At 38.8% G+C, this 27,697-nt stretch overlaps 1 pseudogene; it reads right to left on the minus strand.

Moving 5' to 3' along the window:
- Window positions 1-3,299: 3,299 nt before the first annotated feature.
- LOC103060983 (cytochrome P450 2J6-like) lies at window positions 3,300-27,386 on the minus strand (annotated as a pseudogene).
- Window positions 27,387-27,697: the final 311 nt, after the last annotated feature.

Consider the following 27,697-nt stretch of genomic DNA (forward strand, 5'->3'; position numbering starts at 1 on the left):
TGTGTTAACATTTTTTTAAATGCACATTTTCCAATACAAAAATTATTTTTATAATCTGGTTGAGGGGGATTATGGTTGGTTAACCTGTCGATCTTAGAAGTCATTGTGTTTACTTTTTTTAAAATTTGGTTTTCTTGCTTTAATTTTGGGGATTCTATTTGCAATTACTAGTTTAGTTATCAATTTAAATATATCCATTTGCATGTATATGTTATATATCCATATATGAATAGTCATACCATTTAGTTATTTAGAATGTTATAAATATACATTTATTTTAAACTTGGTCTTATCAATGTTAAACGTAGGAAATTGAATTGGCATATGAAAGCTTTGCAGAATACTGTTAAACATAGAACGTTATTTAAAGCGATAAGCAGATATAAGGTTGATGTCATATTTTTTTCAAGAAAGTCATATTTTACAACTTGAAAAATATTTTTTGTCTGAAATTAGTTGAATGGGGTCATTCTATATTACTTGCAATAATATTAAGTCAGATAGTGCCATGTTTTAAATTAATAAATATATTAATACAGAAGTGATTCGTGAACATTGAGACACTGCAGCTGTTTGATTTTTATTTGCTCATGGTTCCTTGTTATGGTCCTACAAAGAATAATCCTGAATTATGTCATTGGTGTTTCATCTTTCTTTTTTAAAGATGAAGTTTTTCAATTATGATTTCATAATTTGTGATGGTGCAATATCCAAATACTCTTTGGTATCATCCGCATGTTGCCTCTATGCCAGCAGATGACTTCTGCCAGTGGCTTCATGTAGATGTTAAACAGGAAAGGGGAGAGAACTGAGCCCTGGCCCACCCCATACTGGAGTGCCTATAAACCTGGCCTCTCTATTCCCACCACCACTGACTGGACTCATCTGCTCAGGAAGGAGCAACATCACCACAGAACATGCCTCCTACTCCCAGCCTTCACAGATGGCCAAGAAGGATGCTGCTGGTGACAGTATCAAAGGCTGTTGAGAAGTCAGTGAGTCAAGGATGGTGGAGATCCCACCATCCAATGTATCAAAGCTTTCCCCCAGTATTTGAAGATTCATTTATACTTCCAACCATAATTCTAAGGATTTAATAAGCAATTATCTTCCTCTTTCAAAGTGGCTAACACCTTTGCTTAATCATCTTGTGAAACTATAGACAGGATAGGTCTGGTCAGTATACTTATTGGTTACTGCAAAAACTGTCCAGACCTTGCATGATTTAATCTCCAACATTTCTCTTTTCAAAAGCCTTCCTAAACCTGATAGTGATTATCTCCCCTTGATACTTCTTTACAATTTCTCCAGCTCTTTACTACATAGAGTAGACCATACATGCTCAGCTGCAATCGTAGGCCCCACAGCTGCAACTGATAAAGCTGCCCTACTAAATGAAGCCATCAGGTGAACTGTGTTGTTGCTAAGTGGTTTGCCTCTTCAGATAATATTCAGTTCAGTCTAGTCTTCCAGGAGTGATACTTTCAGCCATAATATGAAATACATAATATAATCCATAAACCATAGATACAGGAACCTTATACCTTACTTATTAACAAACTAGCAGCCTTTCTAACCAGGATCAGCAATAGTAATCAGAATTCTTTAAACAATCCTGCTAAGACCTGGTTTGATCAAGACTGTTTTATCTAGTGTGAAAGTATTTCATATTTGAACCAGAAAGTAGCCCTTCTGCCCTGTAAATATGTTTAAAGAACTGTTACAGGAATTTGCGGAGAATGCTGTATATCCCATGTTACTCTCTTATCAGTAGCCCATTGATCCCATACTTGTTTTCCTTTTCTGTATGGCAGTAATAAATGAGAGAAAAGCTATTTAAATTCCTGATGGATAACCCTGAGAAGGGAAGGTAAAATGGAATGCTATGTCTAAAACTGGAAAAGAACAATTTATGTATTATAAAGGGAGGAAGCAAGAAAATGAAGCAGTGTCTGTAGTTTTGCTTAATTTTGATACCTGACAGTATACATGTTTACTCTCTTATAGTAATGTTCAAAATGTAGGACACCTAGAGAGAAGCAAGGAATACCTTCTCATTCTTCAGCTGAAAATAAACTGTGATTTTACTTTATAAATTGGACTCAAGAGTTTTTCTTCTACAAAGCCGGAGACAGTGGTTTCTAAGATGAACATGAATAGTTTTCTATGAGCTTCTTTCTTTAAAATTATTAAGGGCATTTCCACCCAGGCTTTTTGTGCCAATTTAGAATCAGCTGTGGACCAGTCCAATATTATGATGTCATCTGAAGCAGGAGTTGAGTTGATTGATTCAATATTTATCATTTAGATTTCTAAGTGAAGCTGCAGTGTATCCATAACTGTAGCAAGACCTTTTTTTGTTTGTTTGTTTCAAATATTGCAGGTCCGTTCTACCACTGATGGGGACTCATGCCTCACTTTGCCCCCTGGTTTCTGGGCTCAAGCCAGCCACTCATTTTCTCTGTTCCACACTGCAACAGCTGATCTATTCATCCAACAGGCTTTCCAGATACATTTTTTGCCTGATCACTTGATTTTTGACCAAGGCCTACTCTTCATGGCATGTTTTTGGAAAGCCTCTATTTCAGTTGTTAGCTATAAAGTTACCCCTGTCCTCTGCCCATCATTCACATTTGGAGGAAGAAATAGAACAGTAACTTTGTTAGTATGTAAACTACCAGGAAAACAGTTGGCCTGACTGTAATTGAATCACATGGGAAGCAAAGCAGGGTTGGGCCTGGATAGGACTTGGATGGGAGAACTCCAGGGAATCCAAGAGCTGTAGGCTAGACTGGGGAATCAAACAACTTCTAGAGAAACATAATGGGTTGGTGAGAATGGTAGTCCAAAGCAGCCAAAGAGACCCAGGTGGGGAATGTTACTTGGTGAAGGTATATTTTACTAGGACTTTACTCGCTGGAAAGGATCCTTTTTTGTCTTTTGAAGGAACAAGGTAACTTTTAAAAAAGGTGTAGCTTTAGGCTTCTCTTTTTCTTTGGGAGTTGAATATGGAATCTATCTTCTTCCATGAGAAAACAAACAAACAACTGCAAGCAAGTACAATGAGGGCAAGATATTTATTTCTACAGAAAACATAACCAAAGGCAAACGTAAACAAGCTTAGTTGGTTATACACAAACGGCCAGTAGGATAAAGAAGTTTTAGGATAGAGTAAAAATAATGAATTTCAAGACAGGACAATTTAAAAATAATGAACTTCAAAGCAGGACACAAAAATCAGTTAAAAAGAAGGAAGGAAATATTTATAATACTAAACAAGTGTAATATTTTAATGGATTTTATGGCGCTGCATGACGTGGCACAGCGCAGATTTTATAAGGATGTGGATTCAGTGTCATAGATGCTATAGGTTTGTCATCGAGTTTTTTCACTCCTGGCAGCTGGAAGCGGAAGGCCCTCAGCAGGCTGGTTAGGAAGATGAAGATCTCCGCTCTTGCCAACTTTTCTCTCAAACAGGCACGCTGCCCTGTGGGAGAGACAGAAAATGGAAAATAATCTGTACTGAAGTTCCAGTTCTCCACCAAGATGAGTCTGTAGGAAGTAAATAAACAAGTGGTGGACACTTGTTAGAGATTTTCTAATTCATCCCTAATGCGTTGGTAAATTGGGAAAAGCATTTCAAAGCAGCACATGCTCATGGCATTTCAATATCAAAATACATCTGTAAATGGCCAGAACAGAACAATCTCTGTCTTATATAAATCTGGAAATAGAAATGATGGGAGGCAGAAATGTTTGCTGTCTGGAAATGCTCAAGGGTTGGTTAAAGACCTAACAAATGCAGCACGCATCATGCCAACCTTTGACTTTGTGTGTGTATGGATTAGCATGTGGTACAGTCCCAACCCAACTGGTTGGTTTATGGTTCAGTGTATAATTCAGTGTATAACTTATGAACCTCTCAGAATTCTATGATCCAAGCTGTTTGTTTCCAGGAGCCTCTGTGGTCTTAGCTAGTCATATTGTTAAGCAAAGCAACTGAGAGAAGGAGTCATTAGCAGAAATCTCCACATGCACATGGATTTCCTTCAAGTTGACCAGCTGCCAGTTCACTCAATTTATGCTTTATCTCAGACAGCCAAAGTTTTCGGGGCAGCCCTGGATAAACCTCTTATACTGGATTACTAACAAGAAGCCTTGAATTCTTCAAACTACCTCACAATAAATACCCAAAAGAGAAAAAGAGAAGATTACCTAACTTGGCAGTAGTATTTGTGAGAAGGATCTGGGTGCTCTGGCAGAACACAGATTAAGTATGAGCCAGCAATGTGCTGCAGCTACCAAAAGAGCCAATACAAACTTGGGCTGAATCAAGAGAGGTATAATGTCAAGATCATGGGAAGTAATACTTCCACTGTACACTGCACTGGTCAGACTACACCTAGAGTATTATGTCCAGTTTTGGCTGCCACAATACAAGAAGGATGCTGAGGAACTGGAAAGAGTGCAGAGAAAAGAAACAAAGATAATAAGAAACTTGGAGGTTAATCCTATGAAGAACACATAAAGGAACTGGATATATTTAGCCTAAAGAAGAAAAGGCTAAGGGGAAGACATGGTAGCAAACATCTAATATTTGAAGGGCTGTCCGGGATAGAGGATGTGGATGCTTCAGAGTTCTTCAGGGTTGGACAGGAACCAGTAGTTGGAAGTTTTACATAGAGAAAGTCAAAGTCAAAATAAGGAAGAATTTCCTGACTGTGACAGCTGTTTAACAGGTGAACAGACTGCTTCCTGGAGTCATGGATACTCCATCACTGCAGTTTTCAAGAAAAGATTGGATAGTCATTGGGGTTGGATGGTCTCAGGATTCCTGTTCTGGACAGGGGGTTGGACTGGAAGACCTCCAAGTTCTTTTCCAATCATTTGTTTCTATGACTGCATGATTCTATAAAATTTAGAGAGACAGAAAGGGAAAGGAAAATGCTAAGCTACTGATTCTTCTGCGGTTCCACTGAATTGTTACATAAAAGAATCCTCATTCAGTTCTGCTACTGAACTGAAAGGAGGGCAATACCAGCCTACCAGAGGTGGGATAAGGGGAGATCTGGTCATCAGGACAACCAGATGGAGGAATGTCAGAATCTGACATAGTCCACCATCACCATCACCACATCTGATGGCTTTGGACCCCTCTGCCATTAGCCACCTAATGGTTGCTTTCTTTGCTATGTTGGCATCTTGCTTTTCTTGAGAGATGATGGATCCCTGTGAGTCAGCAGTACAAACTGCCTCGTGTTGTCTGAGGTGGGAAGAACACCCCCATGTTGCCTAAATAAGTGGGTAAACTTCCCTAAGGTCAATAGATATCTAGTGTCTTCCCCTTGATGATATCCATATCTTGCAGTGGTTGCAGACCCAATAATTTGGGTCTTGAGTTACAAACTTGAAATTTTCATATCTCATGCTGTTCTTGGGCTCACAGAATAACTGCCTTATGGAAAGGTGTCAATTTGGTTAGCACTTCCATCATTTGTCATAAATTCAGATTCTGGAAGGGGCACCTGCTCCTCCTCCTGACCTTCTCATCCTCAGCCCTTGGCCTAAGGTTCTCTTTATGGCATTGAACTCACAAACAAACCTAAGGGGAAGAATGAATCATGCCTCAAAGTAAGCTGGTTTTATTTGTAGGGAGAAGGCTTTTTCCAGTTTTCTCTATCTATCCCTTTTTCTATCTAACAAAACCACTGCCCACCACAATAAACTGAATTAAACTGAAATTGATAAAAAAAAACCCTAATAAACTAAAATAAATGGAATATTAAGATTGTGGATTGCATCAGAGGCACTCAGCCAGTCAGGTAATTTACCAGCCCACCACTCATAAGCCACAGAAGCATCAGTGCAATCCAGTCTTCTGGGAGAATCTAGCAGTTTCTCCTGTTGTACTGGCCCAGACAAATGGATTCAAAAGATATTACCATTTAACATTCCAAATCACAAAACAAGGCAACATTGGTCAAATTAGAGGAAATAAAATGGAATGACACATCTAGAAGTCTTTTTCAGACCAGAGAACCACACTTTTTGGAATTCATTTGGAACAGGCCAACTTTGCTCTAGATTCTGGTCACATTGATTTCACCTGGTATGTATATTATCCAGATAATGTTACTCTTTGCAGTAAGCTATTCACTTATCCATGATGTAAAGCTAATAGAAACTTCAATCACATCTCAAACTAGGAGAAAGAAGGATTCAGGTGAGACAATGGTTTCAGGTCCAGGCAGCCAATGAAATGGTTTTAGATCATCTGAAAAACAGATCAATAGCCTTGAAACCACCCAGGAAAAAACCCCCTATAAATTACAAACTGAATAGTTGGATTTACCTGCTCCAAATGGCAGAAATGCTTCTCGAGCCTGAAAATTTCCATCTGTGTCTAAAAAGTGATTAGGGTTGAATTCTTCAGGTGTCTCCCATTCTTCAGGATCTAGAAGAACAGAGCGTAGATCTGGCAGAATAATGGTCCCCTTCAAGAATGGAAAAGAAAGGAAAAACTAACCTGAGCTGTTTCATAGCATGCATAAACCAAAAAAGTTGAAAATATTTGTGAAGAAAACATTTGTTGACAATTGACCATCCTGTCTGTCTGTCTGTCTATCTTTTTCCAAACTCCCTTTGAACGCAACAACTGATCTACAGAATAGGTGTCTTTCTTTATCCATTAAAAGAAAGGGCTAGTTTCAAATTTCTTTGTTACTCTTCCCTACCAGGGTGTGATGAATGTATGATGGATCTGTCAATCAAACCATGACAATGCAGAGCATCTCCTCCCAAGCAATATTCCAGCAGGAGGAGGAACTGGAGCAGGGGGATTATGGAGGTGTAGATGGAAGGACAGAGAGACCATGTGGTATAGTGATTAAAAGTGCTAGACTAATAGTGGGGAAATTTGGGTTCTAGTCCTCCTTTAGGCATGAAAACCAGCTGGGTGACTTTGTTGGGAAGCCCAAAACATCCTGCAAGAGAGTACTGGCAAACCACTTCTGAAGATGTTGCAAAGAAAACTTAATGGACCTGTCCTTGTAGTCACCAGGTGCCAAGATTGACCTGATGGAAGGGCAGGATTGAGGGAAGCACAGAGTTCAAGACTGGGACCCACCCTGTCATCAGAGGGACAGGGCTAGGAATATGTCTAACACCCAGATAGACTGCTATTGGTGGGAAAAACAAATTTTGTACGAGTTAACTTTTTTTTACAAAGATAAATATTTCAAATATTTATTTAATAAGGCCCTTTTTTGTCCCTCTGTTTCTACATGAATACAATATCTGCAGCCAGCACTCTACCTTCCCCATGTTCCACCCAGTCATGTTAACGCAGCGATTTAAAGAACCTCTAAACCAGAAAAGGGAGTTGTTAGTGTGTAGGTGACATCATGTAAGATTGACAGGGAGTTAGTGGTGTGGACCCCTTCTTTCCCTTTTACACATATAACATATTGCTCTGTAGAAAGGGTTATTTAGCCAGCTGAGGATATGTATGTGTAGTTTACTAAGCTTTGCATTGCAAATTCCTCCACATGCACATTTAGTAAAACTTAGTTGGCAAGCTTTGAGATGGCATAGTTCTATTCTAAATCACTGTCACCTATGAACCTTTCATCTATACTGCTATTTGGAACTATTTTTGTTACCTGCTTATAACAATCAAGATAAGGAGGACAACAAGAGCCCCCTAATCTAACACCTGCTAAAGAGGGGGAGCAGTGGCTGTACACAAGAAACAACCCCCCCCCCAGTAATATTCTTAGCAAACAGTCACTTTTTGGGGTTCCCAAATTACTGACCAGAGATGTCATCAGACCATCGGCAGGTGTTGTCTTCTAAGGACCCCTCTTTTTTAAAACAATATCCCCGGCATTTGCTCAACTGCAGTTGTGACCAACTCACTGACAAGATGTGCTACCAAGCCATTTCCAGGTGTTATTGTTTAAACTCCCTGCCTCTGAAGAAAAGTATTAAAAGGCAGCAAAAGCCCACAAAACCTGGAACTCTGGCAAAGACCCAAAGGGTGCTTTGCAACTGCCAGAGCCGGGAGGTCCATCCTCTGCCATTCTTGTGGTTATTGGCAAGCTGAAGGGATGTGGTTCTCTTTCTCTGTGACTCTCTCAATATTTATTCATTCAAATCCTTTTTGGCCTTTCATCCTTGTTTGAGCCCATTGCCTCTGAAACCTAGAGAACCTATTGGCTCCCAGTTGGCCATCAGGTAGCAACACATCGTGGCAGCAGAACAAGGAGATGATAAAGAAAAAGACCCCACAACCATTGAGGGGACATGACAAAGGAGACTAGCCAAGGAGGAAATAGACCACTGAGGACTGCAGCTGTCTTCAGTTCAGCTCTTAATCTCTTGAGCTCTTTCTAGAATAAATGCAAAATGTTTAGGGTTCTACTTTTGAAATTGTTCAGATTTGTGACTTTAAACCCATTCAAAGAAAACTGTATTTGTGTTATTCTTGCCCATATGGTTTTGCACTATTTCACTGCAGCTCTTGAGCAGACACATCTCTGCAAGTGCCATGTTGTGCATTTCCACTCATGATACAATTCTGAGGTGCAGCCTGAACAACTTTTTCTACCTTTGGAATGTGGAAATCCTCCATCTTCACATCCATTATACTTTGCCTAGGAATTGGTATTAATACAACATATTTTGCTCGCTGTAGCTCATGAATCACAGCATGAGTATAGGGCAGCTTCTTCTGATTTTGATAGAAGATTGATCTTGAGGAACCAAAGACATCTTCAATCTCCTTGTGGACTTTTTCTGGATGGAGGGAAAGGCAATCCATTTTGAATGGCATATTTTATGATTGACTAATCTCCAACAGGTTTTTTTTTTTCAAATTATATCCTATGAGCTTACTTATGAATAAATATTTCAGGAGGTTGAGCAGGCTTAGAAGAACTACTACAATAATGCCCCCTCCTATCATTTTCACAATAAAGTGTGATCTTGTATCTATATTACCTGAATGAGTGAAAACTGAATCTTATTTAGTATGATTGAAATAAGTGCTGAAAATTAAGTTAATCTCCTTTTCTAAATACATTTTAAAAGGCCTTAGCATTCATGCAGTTCTATTCTGTCTCACCTTGGATGTTAGGATGATTTGCCAGGAGGAGCAATGCCCACATCAGGGTATTAAAGGTGGTGTCTGATCCAGCAATAAAGAACTCAAGGAGACAGCAAGCCAGGTTCTCTTCATTATAGACAGAGTTGGGGTCATCCCTGCTCTATGTTTAAAATGAGAAATTCAATTTACAATAAATTCTAGACTGCCTTCAATGTTTTTAATGTTATCAGCCGCAAATCACATTCATAACGGTGCATGTTCCCTGCAACATCCTATGCATGTAGTGATTACATATGACATTTTTTTAAAAAAAATAAATGATTAATTGATTTACTGTAGGAGAAAATGTGAGGGGTCCGGTTCCTGGAATAAACAGCATCACAAACGCAGCTATAAAGCAATTAGACCCTGGAAACTGTTGGCTGCATCAAATGTAACACAAGGCTAACAAGGTAATTGAAAGTATTAGCTGCAGGATTGTAAGCCTGGCCACAAACTATTAACAAATATTACAGAATATTGCAATGCGTTCTACATGGGGCTACCCTTGAAAAGTATCCGGAAGTTTCAGTGGGTTCAAAACATAGGCGCGCAGGCAATTTTAGGTGCCCCAAAGATGGCACATATTACACCTTTGCTGCATGAGCTGCATTGGGTCCCAGTTTGCTTTCCGGTCCAATTCAAGGTGTTGGTTATCACCTTTAAAGCCCTACATGGCATGACACTGGGTTACCTGAGGGACTGTCTCACCCCCATTATATTGACCCATCCCACCTAGTCAGTCAGGGAGGGTATGCTGCGGACCCCGTCGATGAAAGAATGTCAACTGGCAGGGTCCAGAAAGAGAGCCTTCTCTGCCTATGGAATACTCTCCCCCAAGAGGTGAGGCAGGCCCCAACTGTCTTGTCCTTCCGGAAAGCAGTCAAGACCTGGCTCTGCCAACTGGCATGGGGTGAAAAAAGGGGCAACCAACCCTGGGGGTGGCTGGCACCTTGAAGATGCTCCCATATGTTAACATCTTACTGACCATCAACATCTTGGAAGATATTATTTGCGTATGTGTTTGGTTTTTATTCTATTTTTATTCTATTTTATATTGTTTTTATTGTATTTTAATATTTATTGCTGTTTTATTGTGAACTGCCCAGAGTCACTTTTTTGTGAGATGGGTGGTATCTAAATTTGAAATATAAATAAGTACATAAACAAACAAACAAACAATTAGCTCTGGGAATTCACAATTTTCAAATAGTGGTTAAAGGATCAATTTGTATTAGGACGGTATTCATCTTCTCCACCACTTACTATATATTCCAATATGCATATGAATTAAGCCAGTTAGTAAGGTTAACCATGTCAATCACATTTATTGCTACATCCTATTGAATGATTCTCTGTAGTTTCCTTATTTAGGATAATTAGCAGAAGTCTATAAAAAGGGCTTGTAACCCCACCTTCTTTCTCTTTTGCTTCCATGTCATTATGTCCTGCTCTCCAATTTAAACATACCCTTTAAAAATTCTCCTTAAAAGTGGTGTTAGCAGTGGGATACCAGAAGCACAGAAACTAGATTCTGCCTTTGTGACAGGTGCCAGACATTTGTTCACATTAAAGTACTGGTTGTAAGACATTCTTCCTTCTCCATGTATCTGTGAGGATACTATAGGATGCCACCCTGAAGGCTCATATTTGTAGCATTTGATGAGTGGAACTCTAGGTAGTTCTCCCTTTTGAGTACACAGATGGGTCAGGTAGATGCCTTCAAGGATTGCAGAGTGGCAAGGTGTGAGGAGTGATGACTTGGACATCCATGTTGATGCCTTGGTGATGTCTCGGACATCCCTGGGTGAGTGAGTGATGCCTCAGAGTGAATAGCTATTTCACCACCCTTGAATAGACGAGGACAAGTGACACATCTGAGCAAGACATTGTCTTGTTGTGGCAGAGCAAGACAGGGGTCCTGTTGCTTGTGTCTTCCCTTAGTGTTTATATGTGCATCCACATAGTCAGATCCTTGTGGTTCATCATGTTTACATTTTTATGGCCCAGCAATGCACAGTGCTCACATCAGTGCAGTCTTCATCATAAACAACTTGCATTTGGTGATGATTTTCAATAGAGGGACTCGTTTGGCAGTCAAAAATTCAATCACGGTGCATTGCTTAGTGCATTGACAAGTACTCACTACAGGCTTCCATTTCACAAACAATAGCAACACAACCTTTTCTCACAGAAACTTCCCATTGACTAAAGTGAAAGAACAAATGCTAGAGAGCACATCAGAGCTTCTAGTACATGAGCACTACCATCTGTTGGTGACTTATAACAATGGAGCATTATTTTTCATTCACCCATCCACTCTTGCAAATAAAGTTTGCAAGACTTTATTGCCATGTTGTAAAACTTTCTGATCATAGCCAGTAATTGAGTGAATAATTAGCCAGAGAGCACTTAAGACTTAAAGGAATACAAAGAGTCCATACATTGCCTTGTAACATCTGTTAGAATGAGAAAAGGCAAATACAATGCCATGCAAGTTAGCTATCCAGGATTTGAGCACTAGAGGATTTCATGAGCCAGTTCACATATCAAACCTAGAAGTGCAATACAAGGAGCAAGAGCTACAGAAATGCATGTCAAGAGTTGGATAATTGTTTCAGAAAGACAACTGCTTGGAGGCTGTTCTTATATAACTCCAAACATTGGCATGGCCTGATTAAGGATTTGGGTGCCTTTCCTCTCAAGGAGCCATGTTGATCTCATTTGCTCAGCTCTTCATAATAGCCAGCATGTTCTGGCTATCTCACTTAGATCCTACCTGCTCGAGCTCACTCTTTCCTGGAGTTGTATCCAGTGCCTGATTGCCTACTGGTTCTTCAGGCTAATGATCTCTGGTCTGCTTCTTCAGCCGTTGATTCAGAGGATGAAAACAAGACAAAGCCCTCCAGTATTTTGCATACAGCCACAAAAGGTTGGGTTCCACAAAAGGTAACAAGAGCTCTCTAACCAATATTTTTCATCTCCACCACCAAGGCCAGTTCCAAGTGTGATCTTCCCATTTCATCTTGTCTCCAATCCTGCCACAGTATTCTGAATGCCTCTTTCCTCCCTTTCTGGACTCTTGACAGAATGATGTCTGGTAATCTCCAGGCCCACTTCCACTGTATCTCCACCAGTTGCTCTTTCTCACAGGGCTCCAAATGGTAATGTCTTCAGATATACCCCTCTGTGGCCACAGCTAATGTAAGTCACCAGGTGACTCAGTCCTTCACAGCCTACTCACAGTCACTCAATACAGCATGATATTAGGGATAACTTTTGCTCTCTGCAATCCTCCATAGCACAGCCAGTATGTCCTATTCCTCCACCTTCCAGTTCAGCTTCCCTCTTTCATTCCAACCAGCCCTCTTGACCCGAATACCTCAGTTTTCATCACAATCAACAACAATCCATATTCTCCAAATAATAAGAAAATTCTGAATGCATTCAGTGAATACATACTTCCAAATGCATACCCCATTATGTCATGAATCATAATAAAATGGGTGGTATAATTTGATAAATAAATAAATACATAATAAACAAAGCTCAGAGAGCACCAAGGACTCCACAGTTCAACCCTAAGCTACATATATTCTCTTTGATTGAAATAAATAATAAAGGTATACATAAATACATAGGCAAAGTACCTTTTCTATCTGTAGTAGATAGAAATCAATGAAATCCTGTGGCTCACACAGGGAGTGATATTGTTTGTGCCTCTCAATTTCCTGCCTTGCAAATGAAAGAATAAACTCTGCAGAGTCTGACCAGTGAGGTCCTTCTGGTGAGGCCCTGGAAGATATTTCATCAACCATGGGACTGCCTCGTACATCTAAAAGCAAAAAAAAAAAGAAAAGCAAAATTACATCACTTTCTAAAGAAGCCTGGTAACATAGTGGCAAAGGGCACGTGACGTGATTATCATAATTTGATTACACTGAAGTTATTTCCTTGTTTGCTTGGTCTTTTGCCCCTCTTCAGTCCCAAGACTTTAAGCAGCTGAGAATTCCAAATGGTAGTAGCTAGAGTTAGGTAGTAATTAAATTTGCATACCCTTTCCATCCTCAAAGGCCCTACAGAATAGCCCAGTCCTAATATGATATTTTCCCCTTCAAAATATGAACAACAGTGCCATCCTCCAGGGGTAGGCTTTTCCAGAAGAGGGTATCCAACATGAAAAAGGTTTTCTTTGGGTCTCCTCTCACTGACACTCCCTTGACATTGAGATCCATAATATGGCCTCCCTATAACCTTCCAGTGTATGGGAAGATTCTACTCAAAGCAGGTGATCTCAAAGATAACAAGGTCCCCTGGTTCCTAAGGGTAGCTATGTTTCATAATTCATATGAATAGCAGTTTGATCCTTCTTTATAAATAGAACCTATGATTTACAAAGCAAGATTATGCTGTTGCTCTAATTATTAATCATATTTAATGGTGTATCATTCAGGGTGAGTTTACATAACACACTAAGCCACCAAAAAAAAAGGGGGGGGGAGTCAAACTCCACGTATCTCAAACTTACCATGCAGTTGCTAGATCCTAAACTCACCCTGTTAAGCATTGCATGAATAATCCAATCTATACGATTTCCAGTAGAGTTCTTCGGAACCCCTCTGAACAAGGAGAGGGTGGAAAATTGCCCACATATGCTCCAGGTAGCTGCTGCTTGTGAGAGGGCTGCAGGACAGCAGTCCCCCATAGGTTTGAGTGTTGGGAGACAAAGGGCTCAATCATCGAGTTCACAGCTGTGGCAGAGCCTTTTAAAGGACACTAAGTTCTCTAACCTCACTTGTAATCACTATCGGAAATTGCCTGTTTAACTATCTTAAGGCTGTTAGAGATCTTCGGAATGTTTCTGAACAAAAGAAAAATTATAAATTTAAGAACTTAAAGAATTTGAAATACATGGCAAAAAGCTAAATAAGATTGTGAACCAAAAAGGTTATAAACGAATTAAGGGTCCAGACAAATTTGGAAATTTGGAAACTTTTACTATAAGGTTTTGGAATTAACTATATAAAATAAACAGCTTTTCGTGGGAACTATAATTATTTTGTCTACTGTAAGTCATAACAGAAATTAGAGTCCTTATGATTTAAATTGGTACTAGAAGGGACTAAAGTTTTCAGGCAAAAAGAAAAAACAAAACAAAACCCTGCTTTTGGTTTTGATTGGGACTGGGATTTATAAAATGACACAAAATGCTATAACATTTGAAATATTGAAGGAGATCTTCAAAGAATGAGGCCAGAAATTAGTAGCCACAATATCACCAATATCAATAACAATGTCTGCTTCTATAGACAGACTATGTTTAAAGGATGTTAATGAAGGAATGACAGATATGAAACAAATCTTGCTTGATGCAGAAATAGTGGAATCAGAAATACTGGATTAAAAAAAAAATGTGGATTACAAGATAGAGAAGGTATTTAAGGTGGAAATACAAGTGGCAGGGCAAGAGAATGACCTGGATAAGGACTCTTTACTGGATATATGAAAGAAGCTTGCTGAAGTTTTAAAAATTAAAGGGGAAATGCAAATGATAAACCGAGAGAATGACCTGGATAATGTCTTTTTATTTAATTTGTAAAAGAGGCTTGTAAAGTCTTGAAGAAGCCTATGCAATGGGACAAAGAAGAATTGAAGAGAATTCAAATCCTACAACAATATTTGAAAGAACTAAAGATTAAGATTTTCAGAGGTAAAAGAAAGGAACATAAGTTTGGTTGATTTGATCAAGGTTAAAATAAGACAAGTTTTTATGAAATTCTGGCAACATAAATATATATAAAGAATCCAAACTATAGATAAATTTGGTCACCTCTTGTTTGTCTATAAGTGCCATGTATCTGCATCCAATGGACTGTGATACAGGAAGGCAAACTAATAATTTTTTAAAAATTTAATATTCACCAGTACTTTTACTGGGATAGACTAATATGCTTATCTCTTTGGAAACTGACTCATCCTATTGGGTGTAATCTATTTACCTTTTTTTTTTGCTGGAGAAGTGTTAATTATGATTGTGTTGGAGATTTGTGTTTTAGTTTGTTGTGTTGGTTCTTCAGCTCTGTGAACTTTGTTTATGAGTCACTAGAAAATTATTATGAACAGTTAAAGCAGTATTTGTGATAAAGATAAGAATTTTCTCCTCCGCAAAAGAGTTAGCATATAGAGGTATAGATACAGATATATGTGTGTTTGTGCATGTGCACGTGTGTGTGTATATATATATTACACAAGCACACACATACCACACACACCATACACATACATATCGAGGACAGCCAATAAAATAAACCAATGGATCATCGAACAAACCAACCCAGAGTTCTCACTTGAGGCACAAATGACCAGGCTCAAATTACCCTACTTTGGACACATTATGCAAAGACTCAGCTCTCTGGAAAAGGTTGTAATGCTGGGAAAGGTGGAAGGAAAGAAAAGAGGACAACCAACAGCAAGATGGATGGACTCTTCCAATGTGTGTTCATTGCCAGACCTGAAAGTCCAGGTTAGGGACAGATTGTCATGCAGAAAATTTATCTATGTGGTTGCTAAGAGTTGACACGAACTTAATGGCACAAAATAGATGATAGATAGATGATTGATAGATAGATAGATAGATAGATAGATAGATAGATAGATAGATAGATAGAGATAGACAGATGATAAATAGATAAGAAAGCCCATTATCTGAAAATTGGGGAAGCATATCCATATCTCACTAGATTCTTGACATACCAAAATGAAAGGACGTCAAGAAAGGATGTCAAGAGTCCAGAGGAATGATGATACTGACTAGAGAAATAAATACTTAATGGCACCTTGTAAATCTGTGTTGCACCAGCCAATTTAGCGCAGCAATCAGCAGATTATAAAAGATCTGAAAGAAAAATTCCTAGTGGAGCCTCTCTGTCCAAGCAAAGGACCATCTGTGTTGCCAGACTAGGTCCTTTTCTGCAACCATGTCCAGTTGCATAAGATGAGTATGGTTTTAACATTGGAGGAAGAAACATCAATTACCTGCACTATGCTGATGACACTACTATAGCCAAAAATGCAAAGGATCTACAAACTCTAGTAATACAAGTCAATGAGCTCAGTGAAAAAACTGGGACTAAAATTAAATATAAAGAAGACCAAATTAATGACAACAGGTACAACAACCAGCCTCAGAATTGCCAGTGAAAATATTGAAGTGATAGATAGTTTCTGTCTCTTAGGATCAACCATCAACAGTACAGGAGTAAGCAGTCAAGAAACATGCTGCAGACAAGCACTTGGTAGAGCAGCCATTGAAGGCCTTGGAAAAGATATTCAGGTGCCATGATATGTCTCTATCTATAAGATCAGCATAGTGCAAGCCATGGTATTCCCTGTGATACTCTATGGAAGCAAAAGTTGGACTTTGAAGAAGCAGTAAAGGAAGAATATTGATGCTTTTGAACTCTGGTGTTGGAGATGATTCCTGAGAATACTGTGCTTATTTTGTGAACCCCAGCATTGAGTTAATTTATCTCCAAGCATTATGTACATTCAGAATAAGGGTTATTTATTTATTTAATAGATTTGTATAGCCAGCCTATTCAACACATGACTCAGGATGGGCGTTACAACAGTAATAACCAATTAACGCCACTTAATAAAACAGAATTTTAAAAAACAAAATCCAAAACAGCAACATGTGAATTCATAATGCTGGGAAAAAACTCATCCAGTGGCTCATATTATTTCTAGACCCAATGCCTGGGGGGAAAAACAGATATTTAATGCCTTCCAAAGGGTAGGCAGGGTCACAACCAATTGAATCTCAGGGGAGATGCTCTTTCAAAGAGTAGAAATAGCAACAGAATAGGCACACTTCCAGGGCCCCAGTAGATGACATCACCTGAGTGATGGAACTCACAACATGTTGACCCTGTTAGATCTTACACAATGGGCAGATGTAATTGGAGGTAGACAGTCCTGCAAGTAACCTGCATCATGAGGGGCTTTAAAGGTAAGAACCAGCTTGTTGAAAGTCACCAAGAGATCAAAGAGGCCCAGCATGGATGCACCATCTCCATCCCAGTCCCACTACAGGTCATCAGTAAGCATGAAGAGGCCATCTCAATGCTGTGTCAGGGTCTGAAACCTGACTGAAAGGGATCCAAATAACATGTTTCATCTCCAACTCTTTAGAGCTGCACCACATCCACCTATTCAACAAATTTCCCTAAGAAAGGAAGGTTGGAGACAGGCTGGAAATTATCAGGAGAGTCAGATTTAGCAACTGCTTCTTGAAGAGGGAATGGATCACTGCTTCCTTAAGCACAGGTGGGACCACTCACTTTCTTAAAGGGTTAATATAGTGACAAGTATTTCTATGATGTAGTCAAAGGCTTTCAAAATGTTGATGGGCCGATCTGGTTGCTTCAGTATAAAAGATAACTTACCAGATGAAAAAAACTACCTGATATTCTTACAATGTTCTCAATGTCTTGCACCAACTTCTGAAAGTTTTTATCTTCAAGAGCAAACTGGTGCCCAAAACTCAAAGCACATATCACATTAGCCACTGAATTGTTAAATGGAAATGAAGGATCAAATGGCTGCCCTGAGGATGAAAATATATTAATAATAATTCAGCTTTCCATGTTAATACTGAGAACTTCTAATGGGATCTCATGGCAATTTATTTTTTATAGAAAATCACATAAAATACATTCATTTTCACTCCAAATAAAGACCACAAATGCCTACCTGCAAAGCAACATGTCACACAAGCACCTAAGATATTAAGACTAAATCCACCTAGTTGTCTATTATACACCCCTCCCATCCTGGAGCTGGCAAGAAATTGTGTCATCCTAAATCTTGCTGTCCACACTTATTACACATCTGGAATAGATCTGGGCTATGCTACTGTCCATCAGCTTTCACAGTCAATGTTCCAAGGCCTATGTATTTTTGCTGTATTCCATCAGCTAAAATTCCAGATCCACCCAATATCCTACAGGACACGAAGGACCTCTTCCAATTGTCATGCATAACACTCTGTTTACTCCATAACCACATTTTTTTATAGTACCATTGACCAATTGGACTTCGTTTTTTATTCCTTAAAATGATGGTCAAGGAATATGTTTGGCTTATTGACCACAGGGTGGCAGGAAAAAGTTATGGATTTTAATTTATTTATTTACTTAAACTTTAGATTTATAAAGGCTGCTCCATTCAGCATGACTCTGGCCAGTGTACAATTAAAACAAATACAATACCTAAAAACTAGAAAGAAGTAAAATGACATAGAACTGCAATATAATGGGAGGAACAATGTACCATAGCCAGGACAATCTATACATCAGATGGACACAACACCAGAGAATATCTACTGTAAAATATGTCATCTGGCTAAGACCCCAAATCATGTAAAGTTGTCATTAATTGTCATAAAAGCAGAATATGATAAAATGCTACTTACTGTTGAGGTGACACTTACCTATATTTATATAGTCCAAGTAAGTGAATTTATCTTTGATATTACAGAGGGAACAGAAGAGTACAGTTAAAGTCTAGTGGGTGCTATGGATTTAGTAGATGTGCCCATAAGTCAGATATCAACTGAGATTGACTTTTCATAGCAATGGTGCAATATTTAGCTATGGAGTAGGTAACCTTGGTCAGGCAGCCTGAGAGAAGAAGAGAAGTGTATACTTCATCTTGTCAACCTGGTAAATCCTTTAGATAACAGAGGATTAGAGTAGTTTAAAAGTCCCTATGAAAGTTAGTGTGTAATAAAACATGACCCACATCCTCAAGATGTGAAATGAGCTGCAGGAGCAGAAAGTTAAAGGATCTTTGTCTACCTTCTGTAACAACTGAAGGGAGGACCTCTAGGCTAGTCAGAGAAGAACCTCTGCAATGGGTAGAGTTTGTCAAAAACTGCCAGCAGTTGGCAGAGCAGGACCTGTAGGAGAGCTACCATAATCTGAAGCCATCTTGGCCAAAATTGATTGCATGTTTCCATTTTGTGTCAAGGATTTTTTGTTTTATGATCTTACTTGCTTGATTTTAGCCCAGTGATTGCAGGGTGTACCATGAGAAGCCATATAGGACAATTTATCCCTAGAATTTGATTTTCACTATGAGTGAAAGCTGCCTCTCATTGGGGAGACCAGCTCAATTGGACTAAACATTAATTTCAGCCAATATCTTCACTCCTGCGACACTCAATTCTAATCTTATGGCAACATTGGAGACACATTTAGGAACCCACAGAATCAATTTTAAAAATCAAAATTTCGCCTGCTCCACTGGAGCAAAATTGGTGTAGGGGCCCAATTGTACACCATAAAGTAGTGGGATGAATTTTCTACCCCAAGAAATGAAAAAGGAATGACTACTGTTTCCTTTTTTCCTTAGATATGTAATCTAGATGAACTTCTCATCTTGAAGATTCATGAAATCTTATACTTAAATAATTAAAAATCTTGCCTTGATCTATTTTGTTGATGTTAATGGACCTATTATATTCTTTGGCTTTTCTACAAAAGCATTACTTTTATTTTCTGGTAATCTATTAATAGTTCATGGTCTTCACAGTAGCTCTGAGCCCTATGATCAAGCATGAAAGGACGATCATATCATCAGCATAGAAGAAGATTAGGATATGCCTCTTGGCCAATTTGATTATTATGATTATGTACCATAAAGTTGTTTTTGACTCCTAGTGACCACAGAGATAGATTTTCTCCATGATGATCTGTCCCTAACCTGCTCTTTCAAGTCTTCCAATGGTGCACTTATTGCCATTGTGAGTCCAACCACCTTGCTCCTGGCTGTCCTCTTCTTCTCTTTCCTCCCACCTTTCCCAGCATTAGAGCTTTCTTTAGGGACCTACAAAGTAGGATAATTTGAGCCTGGTCATTTGTGCCTTGAGTGAGAACTTTGGGTTGATTTGTTTGATGATCCATTTGCTGTCCACAGTATTCTCAGGAGTCTTCTTAACATGAAAGTTTGAAAGCGTCAATACTCTTCCCATCTTGCTTTTTCAGAGTCCAACTTTCACTTCCATAGAGTGTTGCAGGGACCACCATGGCTTGCACAATTCTGACCTTTGTAGGTATAACCACATCACGGCATTTGAATATCTTTTCCAAGGCCTTCATGGCTGCTGTACCAAGCACTAATTTGCCATCAATTTTATATAAAAATTAGAAAGCTGTTGAGCATGAATATATCTTTGTTTAACACCATGGCACCATAGGAGATTGAATCTGCTAGTAGATCTTGGGCATTGAACGTAACTTTCAGGCTGTATTGTTGTAGAGATTATAATTAATAAAAGTGGTGTCCTACGAATTAGTGGTGTCCTACGAATTATTCCATAGATTGTCTCTTGATATAGAATCAAAAGCTGATTTTAAATCTACAAAGGCTGCATGCCATAGAATATTGAGGCCTAGGGTATATTTCTGTAACAGGTGGTAACAGGTCATTGCCTGATTGATTGTGGATTTACCATATCTAAATCCTGCTTGCTCTTCTGCTAAAATGTCATTGTTCTCTACCGAATCACAGAATTTTTCTTACAGATGTTTAGCATACATTTTACTAACTATGTTCAGAAGACTAACTGGGAGTTGGTTGCCAGGCTCCTTCTTTCGCCTTTTCATATGTATTGGGACAGTAATTGCAATAGCCCAATCTTTTGAGATATGAGTAGTGTTATTGATAAACGTAAAAAAAAAAAACACACCTGCCAATATAGGAGTCTGCCAATCTCTGTTATTTTTACAGATCTCAGCTGGTATTTGTTTGTATTCCACTGATCAATAAATCATTTCAGTTCCCTAATAGACACTAAGCAGGTCAGTAGAAGGTCTGGTTTTCAGTCTACTGGTGTAATAGCTTCCTACTCTATATAGTTGTGTATAAGCCCATCCACAGTTGGGCTTGAATTTTTAACCAAAATACCATGAAAAGTGTGCCACCTGCAGATAAGCTGACCATCAAAATTTTCATATGTTTCAATTTTCACAGCTGACCTATCTGTGGGTGGCACATATTTCATGGTATTTTGATTTTAAATTTGGGGGTCTGCTTATCCACAGATGGGGTTATATGCAAGTATATACAGAATATACAGGTAGTTTTTAAAAGTATCATCGTATATACTCATGGATAAACCCATCCACAGATAAACCAACCCAATTTTGGGGGTGCGTTTTGGCACCAAAATTCTTAGTTTATCTGTGCGTATATATGGTAACTACTCCTTGTACATACTAGGACTGAACATGAGCTCACCATACTGCTGCAGAAGTATGGAATCAAGCTTCATAAATGAGTTTTGAGCAGCCGTGTAGCAAAAGGTTTTGGGAGTCATTGGATTTTATAGCTGTAATCAGCTGATTACTGCTGCATGGATCCAACCACACATCACTTCCCAAGAGGCCTTAACAGTCATAAGGATGCTGCATGGGGTCAATTTGCTTTCTTTGCCAGGGGCTCATTATACCTTAGTTACCCTCTGAGCACTATCATTGATAATATTCCCTACCTTTTGTACGTGCAAAGATTTCTATAAGCTGTTGGGCTCCTCCTTCTATCTGATGCTCAATGCTTTTTGTCCCCATTCCCAGGATCCGCAAAGAAACATTACCAATCTGTCGCTGCTTCTTCCAGGTGTGACCATTTGAAAATATAATACCTGAGGACATAATAAATTAATGAGAAATTATTACTGATTACATTCATTTTTGCTTGGTTTTTTTTTTTAAAGGTCAGATTAGCATTGTAGAAGAAACCACATTTCCTGCACATACATGCATATATAATGTATATCTATGAATTTGTGTACATAAATTTCAATAAAAACCATATTTTGCTGTAATCGTCCATGCATAATCTCCATCTATAGGCAACTCCTTCCTAAGATGCAAGTAATATCAGGTCTTCACTGTGTAATTGGGGCCATAGATTTAAATTTCCATTGTTGACAAACTAATCTTTTGGCAGTAATAAAGGCACAGAGAATCCATTGCTTTTTCTTATACTAAGTTGACACTTTCCGGGAGAAAATCTGTGTGGTCGCTAAGAGTCAACACCAACTCGATTGGTCATAAATAAAAAGATCAAGTTGATGCTCTGGGGTAATCCAATTCTCAGAATTATTAAAATGTATTATATGAAAAAGGTAGATGTAAGCAAGGATTTATATTTTAGATCCATTAGTAGATGAAAACGATACATTTGTTATCATTCTCACTCAGTTATTTGTGTGATATAAGTCAGTAGGAGTATTTGCAATTATATCTATTGATACCCAGTTTGAGCCTGTGACTCTTTCATTCTCAGAAACACTACAAGCAAATACTATCAATCAATTAATCAAGTTTATTACAGCCCTAAGGCCAGATACAATCAAAATATCTAATAATAGTATTATATCCTTCTGCATATGTACACACACACATATATGACAGAAAAACAGCAAATATAATGTCTAAAATAATTAAGAATAAAAATACCAAAATAAATCAAAATAAAATACTATTATAAGAAATTCCAAACCTAGGTAATGGTGTGGCATATCATACAGATGGTAGCACAAAACTGGGCAACTTGCTCAGATATTTTTGAGTCCTTGTTAGAAAAGAAATAACATTAAATAGAGATCACATTCCCTACCTGGAAATTTCTTCAAGATCGGATATATAAGGGTCTGTCTAATTCCTTACTATCTCTAACTTACCCCTTCCTTTTCCTCGAGATGTAAAGAAAGCACTCTGAGCTCGGCCAGAAAATTCTTCTAGATGTCCAACCAAACCTTCTTTCACAGTTTTGAATCCAGACAGCACCACTACAGATTGGTTCCCCAACCACAAGGTGTACATATTTCCATATTTCTTAGCCAGCTGTGAAATAAATCAGAAATGAAACAAAAAAGGTAACAATCAAATAAAACAAGTTACTTTGTCACTGTCAGCTTTTTTTCTATTCTTCAAGTCAGAAAATTATTTTCACTTGTAATTCTTCCATCATTAGCAATTTTGTTTTCCCCTTAAGATTCTGCTACTTTATTAGGAAATAAAAATAGAATATTAAGGAATAGAAGCTTAATTTTTACAAGCATCTATGTGCCTCCAAGGGCTTATCCCTTTATCTTGCTTGGCTCACTGTGAGGGTGGTCCACTAGCCATATCTTGAGGACAGGAATGAATAATGTTACCCTTTATCAATATTTTCTTGCTCTGTATCAACAGTTGTGTTTTTCAACTTCTGTTAGCATACTGTAAGAGGTTTTGCAACTTCTCTTGGCACAAAAGGTAGGAAAATGTTCCCAGATGGTAATTATGTGGAATTTTCAAATGCTTTCCATTAAAAACAGCACTTGCCGCATTCTTAGCCTAAACAAAGCAGTTCAAAGAATTGGGCTAAGTTGACTTTTCAAAGCATGCTCATATTCATGGGTAAGTGAATGGATAGGCAAGCAGCCGATCCACCATTCATATTGCCAGCTCCTTTTACATAGCTAAAAGACAAATACAGAAATATATAAAGAAAAGAAAGAAAAAGAGAAAAGATTCAGAAAAGAATACAGTTAAAGAAAGAAAATTTAAAAAGTGACTTCTGCCCTTTTTTACAGCAGTTAGAAACTCATTATCCCACCTCCCTTGTTAACATTGCAATAATCTCTTCAGCCCTTATTCAATCTTTTTTCAATCATCAGATCCAGAAATCACCACTTCACTTTTGTCCATTTTCAGCAAAAGTCCATAAAAGGTTTCTAGTTTTTTAGAAAAGTGCTTTTATTGCTTTATCCCTGATCAAACACGTCAGTTTTGCCTTCTCCGCTAATTCTGCCATCTTCACAATCCATTCCTCCATTGTGGGTATTTCGGTATTTCTCCATTGTTGTGCATATAATAATCTTGCTGCAACATTTGGATAAGCATCTTCTTGAAGGAAAGATGCTTACTTTAGCAGGTAGCAAAGTGAAACATTCTTCCAATCCCTTCCAGGTAGAAGAACTCAGTCAGAGATTTGTATATGTAAAGAAAGTTAAATTAAATGCACATGTATTAAGTTAAGCATCTAAACACATATATACAGATGAGCACTAGCTTTAAATTAACATTTTCTTTCTTGCATTTTCCCATGTTTGGCTATTTTGCTGGGGGATAAGGTAGACCATAACAGGGTGGTAAAGGCATGGGGAAATGTGCTGGGAGTCAGGGGGCAGGCTGCTGTCAAGGGAGGCAGTCTTGGTGCTTTTGCAGATTCTGCCCTCCAGCCCTCTGTGCTCAGCCCCAGTGTCTGGTTTTGTGTCCCCAAATTCCAGATGCTGGTGTTTAATGCAAGGTTGGTCTTTAATTTAACTTGCTTTGTCCACAATTTCATTATGAATGAGAAGGCCAGCTTGGGATGCACTAGCAAAACCAGTTTGGGTAGGTAGGGGAGTGTTCCCCTCTCACAGATGTGCCCATCTGGGTTTCAGGTATGGTATCAGCCACCACTCTAAGACAGGGCAGGAGTGATGGAGTGACTGTAGTAATTCATGAATTCTACTGGCTTCCAGGGATTCTGCTCCTCAGATAACAGGTCATGAGTCCCAGTTTGTGAAGTTGGGTTTTAGGGATCAGATGGTTTCACTGATACTGTACCAGGCTCCCTGCTGCAAAGCAACTTCTCTGTCTGAGTTATTTGATGCTGTGGCTGATCTGGCAGTGGAGTTTCTTTGGCTTATGGTGCTGGGCCACTTCAGTCTGCCTTCTCTGGGCCCAGGATTGAGGCAGCTCAGGAGTTCATGGCCACCATGGTCACTATGGACCACTATGGATCCAAGTTATGAATGGTCCAACCCCCTCCAGGGATCACACACACTGAGACCGCTTTGATCATGCTTGTGGATGGTGTCTGATAAGCATGGCACAGGGGCAGTGTGTCCATCCTGGCCCTCCTGAGTATCTCAGGGGATTTCAATGCCAACAATTATGGTATTCTTCTGGACCAGTTCAGGGGGTTCTGTATAGAGCACCATTTTACTGTGGTTCTCCTTCTTCCTCCAGGGCTGGTTCCAATTGGTGTTAGCAGTGGGGGAGAGGTGTAGTCCTCTATAATGTGAGGTGCCCTAGAGCTTGATTCTCTCCCCTCTCCTATTTAACATTTACATGAAACCACAGGGTTAAGTATCATCAGTATTTTTCTGTCCCAGGTCACCTAAGCAATGCTGTCAAGATTCTTTCCCAGTGCTGGGAGTCTGTGGAGGTCTGCATGAAGAACAGGATTGACTCAAGCAAGACTTTGGATTTCACATACACACACAGACCTGCCAAAGGTCCAGGGATGTTTCATCTTTGACTCTGGATGGGTTGCACTCCCTCAAACAGAGTTGGGAAACAATTTGGGGGTCTTTTTGGACTCATGGTAGCTCTCATTTGATGAGCAGGTAGCAGCCATGGCCACTAGCTCCTTTGCACAACTTCATCCTGTTTGGCAGTTGTGCCCATTCTTGGAACAGGAGGCTCTCCTCTCAGGCATTCACATCTTAGTCACTTCCTGGTGGGATTATTGCAATGCACTCTACACGGGGCTGCCCTTGAAGAGGATTCAGAAGCTTCAGTTGGTCCAGACCTCAGTGGAACAGGCAGTTTAGGGTCACCCCAGTATACTAATGTAAAACCTCTGCTTCTTGAGCTGCACTAGCTTCCAATAGGCTTCCAGGTACAATTTAAGGTGGTAGTGGTCACCTATAAAGCTTTACTGGGCATAAGGCCAGGTTATTTGCAGGACCATCTCTCCCTGATTACTTTTGCTTATCCCACAGATCCAACAGAGTGGGCATGCTCTGATCCCTTCTCTGAAACAGAGCCATCTACTGGGATCCAAGAAGCACACCTTCTCTGTATTGGTGCTTCCCTTATGGAATAGCATCCCACATGCCACACTCCCCAAGAACTGGATGGCCCTGACACTGTTAGTTTTCCAGGAAGCCTTGAAGTTCTGGCTTTTTCCTCAAGTGCTGGGGCCAGACTGTTAGTAGAATCTGACATGTACAGCTTAACTGGATTGTCATTTTTAAAGGCCTTGGCTGCAGTGTTGTTTCACTATTACTTATATTTATGTTTGGTATTGTTAGCTGCTCAGGTACACGACTGAGATGGGATACTATATAAATTCCACAAATTGATAATTAAAACTTCTGCTGCAGCTACTAAAGCTTATTTTCTTCCAGTAGCATGATAGAATATTTGCCTGACTTGCAGAAGGTTACTAGCTAGAAATGCACGCAAAAAATTATTAACTACTGTATATTATGTTATGTTGTTGTGTTATGTTATTTTAGGCTACCCAACTTCTAAATAGCAACTCTAGGTGGGTAATAAAGTTAAAACATAAAAACAATAACCGCTAAAAACAGAAGGACACACCCAATACAGCACAACTGAGGCCAAACCCCAACATTAGTGAAGGTCAACAAAATCATTATTATAAGCGTAGAATATTTCTCAGATTGGCTTCTGATCAAAACTCTGAATATAGGTGAAGTTAAAATATTACCATTTTCTAGAGTTAAAAAAAATTAGGTAAAACATCAACCTTCTTTTTGTGTAGCATAGTTCCAGTTGGGAAGATATGGTGAAATAAACTGATCTCAGCACTTTCACCTCTGAAGTCTTTTTTTATTTCATCCTTCCTTCTTCAATAAAGATAAACTAATTTAAACTAAAAAACTAATTTAAGAATCTGAACAGAAACGAATGGTATACAACTAAAAATCTCTTTTCAGATTCCACATTATTATCTGGAGAACAAATAAAATAGGACAATATTTATTGTCTTGCATGCAGATATATCAGATTTTACATTTTATATTAATACCATCTCTCAAAGAACAAGGGATAAGGACACTTACTAGATTTGAAGTACTCCGTAAAATTTTGGAAAAAAGGATAGAATCTCTAATATCTACAAGATTTTGTTTGATGTATCTACTGCCTCTTAATTATTTGGTTAATTAATTATTGGATCAATACTGAGAAAGAAATACCTTATTCAAAACATCTTCATGAACTGTAGTCCCCAGAGCCCATACATTTCCAAGGATTGGAAGAGAAAGAGGACCGGGAGGGAAGTGTCTTCGGGACCAGAGTTGTTTCAGGAAGAGCAGAATCAGTAGAGCGGGCAGCAGAATAAACAAAAATATCCATATCTCCATCTTTCTGCCTTTCCTCCTCTTTGATTCTTTCTAATATATGTAGAGGAGTTGAATCATTTCTCTCTCTCCCGCTACTCGATTGCCTTACAGATGTCAATACTTCTCTTTTTCTAATATTCCAGCCTCTTATATTACCCATGGATTAAAAACAAATAAGCAATGGATCTGTTGACTCTGTATCCAAATAGTTTTGGTTGTATTACACAACCAGAATAATAGCCATGATTAATCCATCATGGTCATCTTCCCTAGGAACTGAGGTACTATACCATCAGACCTTTGGTCTGTTTCAGAATTATCTCTGGATCTGTCCAGTAGATCAATAATGAATGGCC

This window comes from Python bivittatus, unplaced genomic scaffold, assembly GCF_059951505.1.
Source record: "Python bivittatus isolate LINGU-HERP-01145 unplaced genomic scaffold, Pbiv_v1 ctg000980_np1212, whole genome shotgun sequence".
Lineage (NCBI taxonomy): Eukaryota > Metazoa > Chordata > Lepidosauria > Squamata > Pythonidae > Python > Python bivittatus.